Raw genomic sequence first — 12,976 nt, forward strand, 5'->3', positions numbered from 1 at the left:
GTCAGCAAAACAAATACATTTTCCTCCATTAGATTCCTGATGTTCAGCTGATCATCAGCAGATACTCATTTACAGGTGTTGTCCAAATTCCCCCTAAATTCATGCCTTCTATCTCAAACATTGTTTCTGAGACTTCCAGATGCTGAACTTACTGAGTAATGATGAAGGTAATTACCGTAGGGGCCTTGTAGAAAGATAAATCTCAGTCAAATGACACAGAAGAAAACTACTTAGGATTTCCATTTAATATCATTCTTCAGTATTAATGACTAGTTGGTGAAATTAATGAATTTCAATCAAGCATGGTGCCTTCATTTACTATCAAAATCCTCTTTCTAGACACCAAGGTGACTTCTCTTAATTACCTGCCCACTACTATAGTATAAGAATGAATTATTTATCTAGAACATTGATCTATATGGTCTAACATTTTAACACCTTGATTCTGTTTCCTCAGACTTTTTGATGGCATTTGAAAACAAGACAGCCTATGATGACTTTATTCTACTAGACTTATCAAAAGGACCAATGGCCTGTTCATTTTTAATCTCTATGGCTTACATCATGATTCTTATTGCCAACCTGTCAGTATTTAGTATTATCCAGGTAGACAGACACCTCCATACTCCAATGTACTTTTTATTGTCTTCCTTGTCCATCTTAGACGTGTGTTACTCTACAATCATCCTCCCAGCTATGGTGGTCAATGCTATAACAGGAAACAGGAGGATTCTTTCAGTGGATGCTTTATCCAGCTCTATTTCTTCATCTGTGTTGGAGGAACTGAATGTCTTCTTCTGGCTGCCATGGCTTATGACAGATATGTAGCTATATGTAACCCCCTACAGTATGTCCTCATTATGAACAAAAGGTTCTGCTCCTACATTGTGGCAGGATGTTTCCTGCTTGGTTTGATCAACTCTATGTTCCACACATTGATGACTTTAAGACTATCATTTTGTGGACTCTCGCAATATCAATAATTTCATCTGTGATGTTCTTCCAATGTTAGAAGCTGCGTGTAGCGACATATATAGTAGTCAGATGCTGATAAGAGTAGACACGGTGCTGCTTGGAGTATCCACATTTTTAGTTGTGATGAACTCCTACACACGCATCATTTCCACTATATTGAAAATCCACTCTTCTGAGGGAAGGAAGAAGGTTTTCTCCACATGTTCCTCTCATATCATTGTTGTCACAATTTTTTACATAACAGGTATCTTGAGCTACAATGGCCCCAAGTCTGGAAAATCTTTTACTGGTTCCCGAGTGTCATCTATTATGAATTGTGTGTTACCTCCATTGCTGAATCCCATTATATATTGCCTGAGAAACAATGAGGTGAAGAGAAGCCTTAAAAAAAGCAATTGCTAGTATTTGAAAACTAAAAGAATACATAAGACTTGGAGTTCATTTGTTGCATGTGACCCTAACATCCTCATCAGTAAATGAACCTCCTTGAAACATCATCTTATATCAAGTTGTTGATGAGTCTATTCACTCCTAGAAAAAAAGGTGTCATTCCTGAGCACAATTGCAAGATCTATAAGAGGGCTCACCAGCTACCAGGTGCCATCTATAATACTCTACAAGTGCAATTATTTCCTCTGTTGTCACGGAACGGAAGAGCGTGCACAGACCTGAGCTCAACCCACACCTCTGTCCCTGCCATTTATGCATGCAGGGTCACATGGTGCACCGACCATTCACAGCCATGCCAATACTAGGCATGACTGTGATGGCTTCCAGCTTAAAGGGTAGTTGATACGTTACACTCCCACTGCCTGTTTTGTGTGGCTTGTGGTACAGGTAGTATTTCGGAAAAAAAACTACCTTTGAGGTCCTTGCCCTAAGCTTGTGAACTAAATCCCTAAAATCATTTTTAAGGACGCTCCACCTCCCTCTAACTTTGTCATTGGTTCCAATATGGACCATGACTGCTGGATCTTTGCCAGCCCCTCCCAGTACCTCTAATAATTGAGTTATATGAGTATATTCTGCTTTAATTAAATTGAATAGGTTCCAGAAAATTGAATTCCATCCGTGTAGAGAAACAATAAACATAAAACGGATGACTGATGACTGATGCTTAATTTTACGTAATCACTCACAGGTAAATTGTTGCCCTACCCTGTCTATTGATCACCTATATGCTGCTTTTATTACATCAAACAAGTCCCCACAAAAATAGCAGTCCAAACATGTGGAGATACAATAAACAAATGATGATTGAGGCCTGACGCTTAATTTCACATTATCACTCACAGGTAAATTGTTGCACTATTCTGTGTACTGTTGTACTGATCATGTATATGCAGGTTTAATTCAATTCAATAAAAAAATATTTGGAACTGTGTGTGTAGAGATAATACATGGATTTAGCCCTAATATTACATTATCAATCACAGATTTATAAAAAAAATTCTAACTTAAACAAAAATCTAAATAAATATATGAGATGTCCTAACATAGAGTTCTCACTAGTATTCTATATGCTATTCTAGATTGGATAGTAGAACATTAGAACATGTGTTGGACAGTTTTCATTTATTCCACCCCCCAAAAAAAAGGATTTCTGTGAAAATGGGGAAAAAAATGAAAGGATGTCCTTGCAGGTAGCTACTTCGAAGATTTGCAGCAGCTGTAGCTGTGCTAGGAGGTACACCCAGCTTCAGCTTCTCATTTCTTTCTCCCTTGCTGACGGCATCCTTGCTTGTCTCTATTCTACACACACAATTCGTCTTCTTCTTGTAATTCTATTCTTTTCCTTCACTGTCCCTGGCAGAAGAATACAAGCTTGATTGATTTCTGACTGTCCCTGATTGTTGTTTCAATCTCCCTAACTCTCGAAGATAGTGTTTCTTGTAGACTCTGTAAGACTCAACCACCCTCATTCACAGCCCTACACAGAATTACGTTCTGCTAGGGCACCCCCTGCCTGCAGCAGCACCGATTAGCTCATTGTCATGGAAATTTTTATTAGCATAGGATGACTATAGTGGACTTTCTCTTTAGCTTAGGAATGTTATGTAGGTTTATTTTGTATATGCCTCCCTGTGTAAGGTCTGACCGGATTACGGTTATAAAGGAGCGTGATCGGGTCACGACATTGCAAGGGAAATTCTATAGATCAGCACTCGAGTTCCTACCCCCCCATGTGAATGCCGCCACCGTTGGTTTGAGGGGGATCTAATGGCTGCTGGATCTGAGAGCAATGTTCTTAGTGAAAGCTACCAGCGGATCCTCATCAGCAACGGTGGGGTATAGCACACTGATGCCGGTCTCATTGAACCATGGGGGCCCCAACATGCTACAAAATATTGGTTGGTGGGAATGGTGGCCATATGAATGCTATATCACCTTTCTTGGTCGACCCTGTTTTAAAAGAAATCTAGGTTAGTTGTGCACACCTCATATGGAAGTATATTTATATACGTAGACTTTTCTGGTATATAACATTCAATGTTTATTATACATACAGTACAGACCAAAAGTTTGGACACACCTTCTCATTCAAAGAGTTTTCTTTATTTTTTATGACTATGAAAATTGTAGATTCACACTGAAGGCATCAAAACTATGAATAAACACATGTGGCATTATATACATAACAAAAAAGTGTGAAACAACTGAAAATATGTCATATTCTAGGTTCTTCAAAGTAGCCACCTTTTGCTTTGATTACTGCTTTGCACACTCTTGGCATTCTCTTGATGAGCTTCAAGAGGTAGTCACCTGAAATGGTCTTCCAACAGTCTTGAAGGAGTTCCCAGAGATGCTTAGCACTTGTTGACCCTTTTGCCTTCACTCTGCGGTCCAGCTCACCCCAAACCATCTCGATTGGGTTCAGGTTCGGTGACTGTGGAGGCCAGGTCATCTGGCACAGCACCCCATCACTCTCCTTCATGGTCAAATAGCCCTTACACAGCCTGGAGGTGTGTTTGGGGTCATTGTCCTGTAGAAAAAAAAATTATGGTTCAACTAAACGCAAACCGGATGGAATAACATGCCGCTGCAAGATGCTGTGGTAGCCATGCTGGTTCAGTGTGCCTTCAATTTTAAATAAATCCCCAACAGTGTCACCAGCAAAGCACCCCCACACCATCACACCTCCTGCTCCATGCTTCACCAGGCATGTAGAGTCCATCCGTTCACCTTTTCTGCGTCGCACAAAGACACGGTGGTTGGAACCAAAGATCTAAAATTTGGACTCATCAGACCAAAGCACAGATTTCCACTGGTCTAATGTCCATTCTTTGTGTTCTTTAGCCCAAACAAGTCTCTTCTGCTTGTTGCCTGTCCTTACCAGTGGTTTCCTAGCAGATATTGTACCACGAAGGCCTGATTCACACAGTCTCCTCTTAACAGTTGTTCTAGAGATGTGTCTGCTGCTAGAACTCTGTGTGGCATTGACTTGGTCTCTAATCTGAGCTGCTGTTAACCTGTGATTTTTGAAACATTTTTTTGAAAAAACTTTTAGATTTTTTTTTTCAAATCTGTGCAAAAATATTGCAAAAATATACCTTGTGAGTGAAAAAATATATGTGAAAAAATATATATAAGTGCTCAGATGTGGCAAAAGATAGGAGTATTCCTTTCTGATGGTATTCCTTTCTGACAATATTTTTAGAATGCAGAAATATATAGAGACATGCAAGAAGACAGCAAATAAGACATTTAATACAGTATTAGGGATTCAATATAAAATGCAATAAAAAAATTTAAATTCAGGATGTTATAATATAAACTGCAGTATTAGAGGTAAAAAATGCAATATTGTTATAATATAGATGGGATTACAAGTTCAACACTATTACAATGTAAAACCACAATCTGCTATAGTTTAGCCACATTAACGGTAATCTCACTATGTGGCGTTAGCTTAGATATTTGTATCTTATCCAGCAATTTAGTCACAGTTTATGTGCTGTCTAGTACCGTCAGGGTTATAATTTCTCCTGCAAGGTGAGGGTGTAGAAGGCACTTTATGATGTGCAAATGGTATTTCTTTCTTCAAATAATGATGTTCTCCAAATAATGTTCTAATATAAGTATAGAATCAATCTTATAGTTATATGGTTCCCATTTGTCGGCCGACTTATTATTAACATTCATATGTTAGAGGGAGTTGAGTATTGTCTCATATTACTCACGATTGATTGTCTCCAGATCTAGCTCCTGACTTGGATAACTTGGTAATGTTATGTCGCTTATAGTGGCCCGTTGTATGTATCTTTCTGTGACCGCGGCGTCCCACGTGTCTACAGAGCTTTTTCCTGCTTGTCTCTGCCAAGGTATTTCCACAGTCGTGGGATGATTGCAAGGTCTGGACTGCAGGTTTGCTTTTTTGGGCTGTAGTAAGCGTCCAATATTATGTCAGGAGACTTTCATTAGAGCGCTCTTTCAAAGCATAGTGGTCCGGTGTTGATGAGGGATATTCAGCTGGGGGTCCTCTATCACCAGACGAATTTCGGAGCTCTCGGTCTCCTTCCTCAGTGGTCATAAGACCCCCAGATGTAATGGACCTTTTATAGTCTTATTCGGTAGACGCCTGATGTCTACTGACAAAGCTGATCTGAATTAATTTGGATTGGTATCCTGGGTCATCTGCAAAACCTGTTGTGGATTTACTTTTAGTATTGTAGGCATTCTAGATGTGTTGAAGATAATTATAGTTTTGCTGAGTACATTGCGGTTTTGGTGCAATCTTTCATATATATTCAGTCTATGTCAAATAAAATGCTTATTAGATTGCGGTTTTGCTGTAGTCGTTCATGCAATTGGTCCACATTGAACAATAACTTATTTAACATGGTTCTAGTTGTATATAAATTTTTTTATATAAAAATAAAATAAAAATAAAAATTCTAATATAAAATCTCCCTATATAATTCCACATAATATAAATAAGATTTAATCAAAGCACATGTGAATACAGTATGGAAATAGATACAATATAACATCTAAAAATCTGATGCGATTCTATGGTGTATTTAAATGAATAAAAAGCCTTAGCGTTTTAATGCGATTTCTTCTATAGTATATATATTCGTTAAAATTCGTTAAAATTCAAGGTTAGAATTTCAATCTTGTACGTCGTTGTATACTCTATATCTCTCTTGAGTCATCTATCGTTCTTACAGCAGGCGATGGGAACATATTAAAAAACATATTAAGGATATCATGATAGAGGTGTAGATATATGGATGTGGACGCTAAGTGCGGAGGGGAGATAGCAGTGCTGGTAAAACAGCCTGACTGCTATTTCACATCAGCAAGAAGCGTCACACATCATGATAGATTCATATGAAACCAAAGGTCTGGATTCGAGGGAAGCCACAAATTTGAATTCATAAAAAGCCCAAAAATTTCTAAATCAGCATTCAGTCCATTGGGGAGGAGGGTGCCCAGTTCGTAGATTCTTCTAGATTCGAGTCTGGACATTCTAAAAATGTGTTTACCTCCTCTCTAATGTATAGGGACCTGTTCAAGTGCAGTAAATATTGAACCTTCCAGATTTTGATTGTGGTGCGTTTTGTAGTGTTTGGATAGGGAGTGGTTCTCGTACCCTTTTTTTATATTGTTTATGTGCTCAGCTATAAGTTTTTTGAGGGGTCTTTTTGTTCTCCCTACATATTGAAGCTTGCAGGGGCATTGAAATACGTATATTACACTACTGGTATCGCATGTTATAAAGTCTCTTATTTTGTGTACATAATTGTTTGCAGAAGATGTGATGGAATGAGTAGTTCTTGGAAATTTCATCAGACGGCACCCCATACACCTACCACATCGGTGGAAACCTGAAAGGCCCATCCAACTTATTAAGGTAGGTGTTTTCACATTGGTGATACTTTTCATTTTACCTGTAGGTGCTACTAGTAGATTTAAATTTGGAGCTTTAGTGAATGTGATGTTTGGTCTCTCTGATATTGATGGGCCTAACACTTTATCGCTCTGAATAAAGTGCCAGTGCTTTTGAATAATTGATTTTATTTTCTTATATTGAGGATTAAATGGTAAAATGAGTCTGATTAATTATCGTTTTGTGATTCGTCAATCTTCGTTTTTTCACTTTGTGATTCGTCGGTCTTGTTTTTTTCAAAGAAGGACCGGCGGTCTAACTTGCAAATTTTTTCTACAGATTTTTCTAGTATTGATAATGGGTATTTTTTCTCCCATAATTGGTCTCTCATTCGTTGTGCCTCTATCTCAAAGGTTTCAGTGTGGGTGCAATTTCTCCTGACTCGTCTAAATTGTCCTTGAGGGATATTTATTAGCCATTGAGGCAGATGGCAACTGTCAAACAATATGTAGTTATTTTTGGAAACCTCTTTCTGATGAGTTTCTATATCCAAGAATAATACAGACGTTTGACTAGTATTAGCTGAGAAGTGTAAATTAGATTGGTTATTATTGATTTCTTTTAAAAAGACATTTAGGGAAGTTGTATCGTTTTTCCATATGAAGATTACATCATCGATGTATCTGCGCCAGAGCACCAGGTCCGACCCCAGCCTTGGTTGAATGGTCTCATCTTCCCATTGCGACATAAATAAGTTTGCATAGCTGGGGGCAAACCTGATGCCCATGGCGGTCCCACGTGTCTGTAGAAAGAAGTCAGATTTATAGTAGAAATAATTGTGATTGAGTATGAATGCTGCACACTCCATTACATACTCAATTTGTTCACTAGGTATCTGACCTTCCTTCCGCAGCTGTTTCCCCATTGATTGGATCCCGGATTGGTGGTCTATGATGGTATATAATGATTGTACATCCAATGTTCCAATAGTCCAATGGAGATCATAATCAACATTTTCAAGAATCTGGATCACCTGGGTGGTGTCTTTAATGTATGTTGGGGTCTTTTTAACAGTGGGTTGAAGTATCCTATCGATATATTCAGATAGGTTGGACGTGATGGACCCTATCCCAGAGACGATAGGTCGTCCTGGCGGGTTCTTGGCGTCTTTGTGCAATTTAGGCAAACAGTAAAAAACTGGAATCCGCTGTTGTGTGTTTTGGATATATTTACCCTCTTGCTCTGATAAAATGTTCAGCTGTGTACCCCTTTCACACAATTAAATAAATTCTTTATAATATTCCTGAGTAGGGTTAGAGGTAAATTTTTTATATGTAGTTATATCCGAAAGTTGCCTTAGGCATTCACAATTATATTTTTCATATTCCAGAATTACTGTTGCCCCCCCTTTATCTGCCAGTCTTATGACTATATCATTGTCTTGTTGTAGCTGTTTAATGGCCGCTATCTTGTTTTTGGATAGGTTACATGATTGATGTTTATCTTTAATTTTCTTAATGTCATTTTCTACAGACTGGCGAAAAGTTGATATTTCTGTGCTGATTTCATGTATTTTTTAAGACACAGCTTCCTCATGAATTTTTCAATACCAATATACATTTCAAATTTGTTTAACTTATTAGTTGGTGCGAATTTGAGATCTTTATTTAACAAGTTTATTTGTGTGGGGGGTCAAGATTTTGGAACTCAGATTTACGGTGGAGTTTTTCAATTCATCTGTTAATGTTAGATTTTTTAATATTTTCTTTCTTCTCCCTCTCAGTAATTTTTTTCCCTCTGTATTGGTGAGATAGGTGATTTCTCCTTGGTGTTTGGTAGTGTTGGGGTTGTGTTCTTGAGTTCCCTATTTCTCAAGTGTTTTGGTATTGCTCCGTGTTGTGGTAAGGATCTGAATTGTGCTGGCGTTGTCTCAAATTGTATGGGGCGTTGTGTATTGGTAGTGTTTGTCGGATCCGTATCGGTGCTGGTAGTGTTGGTGATTGTCTCGATATTTGCCGTGTTCTGGTTTTGTTGTGAGGGGGAGTGTAGTCTAAAAAATGGTGTTCAGATAGTGATTCATACCGGTTGTTGGTCGGTATTGTGATTGTTTCCCGTATGGGTTGTAAGTCGTATTCTCTAGTTCTAATTCCATTAGTAGTTTCTAGCGGTCCTAGTATTGGGCGAGTCATGTTGTTTGTATTCCTTCCCTGGTTTTGTTTTATTATATTGTTTAACTTTTTAGTTTTTCTAAAGATGATATCCTGTTCTATTTTGTCCAAACTATGACATAGTCTTTCTTGCCATTTGTTCTACTCTTCATTTTTGGGGAGGTTATCAATTTTTTATTTTAACTGTTCAATTTCAGCTGCTAATGTTTCCAAAATTTGGGGTCTCCTCTTAATAATTAGTTCCATCAGGCCAAATTATTGGATCCTGAGGAATGTTTCCCATTCTTTGACAAAATCGATATCAGTGAGATCTTGAGCAGGAGATTTGAACAGTTGTAAACCCCTGGGTATTTTGCCTTGCTGTATATATAAATTAAGTGACCTTATTTCCCACCATTGTTTTAACTGTTTGTGCATGAGGAATTCTAGTTTTTTAAATACATCAGCTATTACAACCGTGGTAGGAGTTTGATTAGCATTGGGATTTTCAATGTCTAATTGAAATGAATCTGCTTTAAGTAATTTTTCTTCTAAATGCTTCCATATGTCCATATTGTATAAACTAGTGAGCTCAGTACACAAGGGGTGTATATATAGTAAAGAGATATATTGGGTTGTGACGGCTCACCTGTTTATTGTATATGGAACGGGTGCTCCCAGTCTATAAAATGCAAAGTAATTATAAAATGAACTAGTAGCACCTACAGTGAAAATGAAAAGTATCACCAATGTGAAAACACCTACCTTAACAAGTTGGATGGGCCTTTCAGGTTTCCACCGATGTGGTAGGTGTATGGGGTTCCGTCTGATGACATTTTCAAGAACTACTTATTCCATTACATCTTATGCAAACAATTATGTACACAAAATAAGAGACTTTATAACATGCGATACCAGTAGTGTAATATACGTATTTCAATGCCCCTGCATGCTTCAATATGTAGGGAGAACAAAAAGACCCCTCAAAAAACGTATAGCTGAGCAAATAAACAATATAAAAAAAGGGTACAAGAACCACTCCCTATCCAAACACTACAAAAGGTTCAATATTTACTGCACTTGAACAGGTCCCTATACATTAGAGAGGAGGTAAACACATTTTTAGAATGTCCAGACTCGAATCTAGAAGAATCTACGAACCGGGCACCCTCCCCCCCAATGGACTGAATGCTGATTTAGAAATTTTGGGCTTTTTATGAATTCAAATTTGTGGCTTCCCATGAATCCAGACCTTTGGTTTCATATGAATCTATCATGATGTGTGACGCTTCTTGCTGATGTGAAATAGCAGTCAGGCTGTTTTACCAGCACTGCTATCTCCCCTCCGCACTTAGCGTCCACATCCATATATCTACACCTCTATCAAGATATCCTTAATATGTTTTTGAATATGTTCCCATCTCCTGCTGTAAGAACGATAGATGACTCAAGAGAGATATAGAGTATACAACGACGTACAAGATTGAAATTCGAACCTTGAATTTTAACAAATTTTAACGAATATATATACTATAGAAGAAATCGCATTAAAACCGCTAAGGCTTTTTATTCATTTAAATACACCATAGAATCGCATCAGATTTTTAGATGTTATATTGTATCCATTTCCATACTGTATTCACATGTGCTTTGATTAAATCTTATTTATATTATGTGGAATTATATAGGGAGATTTTATATTAGAATTTTAATTTTTATTGTGTTTCTATATAAAGAATTTTATATACAACTAGAACCATGTTAAATAAGTTATTGTTCAATGTGGACCAATTGCATGAACGACTACAGCAAAACCGCAATCTAATAAGCATTTTATTTGACATAGACTGAATATATATGAAAGATTGCACCAAAACTGCAATGTACTCAGCAAAACTATAATTATCTTCAACACATCTAGAATGCCTACAATACTAAAAGTAAATCCACAACAGGTTTTGCAGATGACCCAGGATACCAATCCAAATTAATTCAGATCAGCTTTGTCAGTAGACATCAGGCGTCTACCGAATAAGTCTATAAAAGGTCCATTACATCTGGGGGTCTTATGACCACTGAGGAAGGAGACCCAGAGCCCCGAAACGCGTCTGGTGATAGAGGACCCCCAGCTGAATATCCCTCATCAACACCGGACCACTATGCTTTGAAAGAGCGTTCTAATGAAAGTCTCCTGACATAATATTGGACGCTTACTACAGCCCTAAAAAGTAAACGTGCAGTCCAGACCTTGCAATCATCCCACGACTGTGGAAATACCTTGGCAGAGACAAGCAGAAAAAAGCTCTGAAGACTCGTGAGTAATATGAGACAATACTCAACTCCCTCTAACATATGAATGTTAATAATAAGTCGGCCGACAAATGGGAACCATATAACTATAAGATTGATTCCATACTTATATTAGAACATTATTTGGAGAACATCATTATTTGAAGAAAGAAATACCATTTGCACATCATAAAGTGCCTTCTACACCCTCACCTTACAGGAGAAATTATTACGCTGACGGTACTAGACAGCACATAAACTGTGACTAAATTGCTGGATAAGATACAAATATCTAAGCTAACGCCACATAGTGAGATTACCGTTAATGTGGATAAAGTATAGCAGATTGTGGTTTTACATTGTAATAGTGTTGAACTTTTAATCCCATCTATATTATAACAATATTGCATTTTTTACCTCTAATACTGCAGTTTATATTATAACATTCTGAATTTTAATTTTTTATTGCATTTTATATTGAATCCCTAATACTGTATTAAATGTCTTATTTGCTGTCTTCTTGCATGTCTCTATATATTGCTGCATTCTAAAAATATTGTCAGAAAGGAATACCATCAGAAAGGAATACTCCTATTTTTTACCACATCGGAGCACTTATATATATTTTTTCACATTATATTTTTTCACTCACAAGGTATATTTTTGCAATATTTTTGCACAGATTTTTTTCAAAAAAGTTTTTTTCTAAAAGATTATTCTTTCTAAAAAATGTTTCAAAAAGTTTTTGTTGGAGCACCCGTTCCATATACAATAAACAGGTGAGCCGTCACAACCCAATATACCTGTTTTAAAAGAACTTCCTCAGGGACTGATCCCCCTTTCGGAACTATGTCTAACAGAGGTTCACTTTGGGTCAGTAGGATATCTGTACCGAATTAAATAGATATTGTCCAATTAGGGTCATATCTGTTTAAATAAAAGTCTGATTCATTTGGAAGCATTTGCACATGTTCTGGGTGTGGTAGTGGATGGTGAGAATGTTTGAGCTCCACCCACCGGCACTCTCAGGAAGTGTGCAAATGTGTACCTTTCAGTTCTGAAATGTATTCCTATTGGTCAAGGCATGAGGTGGATTGTACCTGCCTATCTGTAATATTATTGGGCGGCCATGTGCCATGGAGGGCGGGGTTAGCCCAGTAAAAAGGTATAACACATGTTAACAGACAGAATTTCTTGGACAGGAAGCAGACTGTACGTCAGTCTTATTTCATCAGTGCTGGTTGCTTACACTTGCAAGTCTCCATATATCTAAAAGAGCTAATAGTACTTCACAAGGATCAGGATACCACGGTACCAGTTTTCAAAACTACCACTACAGATGGCGAGCTATAAGGACAGTACGTCGCAACAATAGCAGCTAAAAGGAGGGAGAAAACCAGCGAGATATTGGTTTCACAAACAAAGCCGTCAAAGTTTGAGTAAGTGCAAACTATATTTTTAACTTTTTTTAAATCTTTGTAGTACTAATAACTGCTATTATTTCTCTGTGTTAGTGACGCTCAGTAAAGAGCCTACTTTTTGCTCTTACAATTTTAGATATAAGGAGGAGAAATTCATTGTATTAATTGGGTAGAATCTGGAGGCATTGGTTGGGGATCCATATATTGGTACCCCCAGCCAATTCAGCACCAGAGGGGTGTATGTTTAGAGGATTAAAAAGTTGCTTGTGGGGGGGGGCGGAGCTAGCCGTGTCAGGAAATGGCCGCCTGAG

At 37.6% G+C, this 12,976-nt stretch overlaps 1 pseudogene; it reads left to right on the top strand.

Annotated features, from left to right (window-relative positions):
• The first annotated feature begins 465 nt into the window (after positions 1-465).
• Positions 466-1,377, top strand: LOC122926213 (annotated as a pseudogene).
• Positions 1,378-12,976: the final 11,599 nt, after the last annotated feature.

The sequence above is a fragment of the Bufo gargarizans genome, chromosome 2, assembly GCF_014858855.1.
Source record: "Bufo gargarizans isolate SCDJY-AF-19 chromosome 2, ASM1485885v1, whole genome shotgun sequence".
Taxonomy (NCBI): domain Eukaryota; kingdom Metazoa; phylum Chordata; class Amphibia; order Anura; family Bufonidae; genus Bufo; species Bufo gargarizans.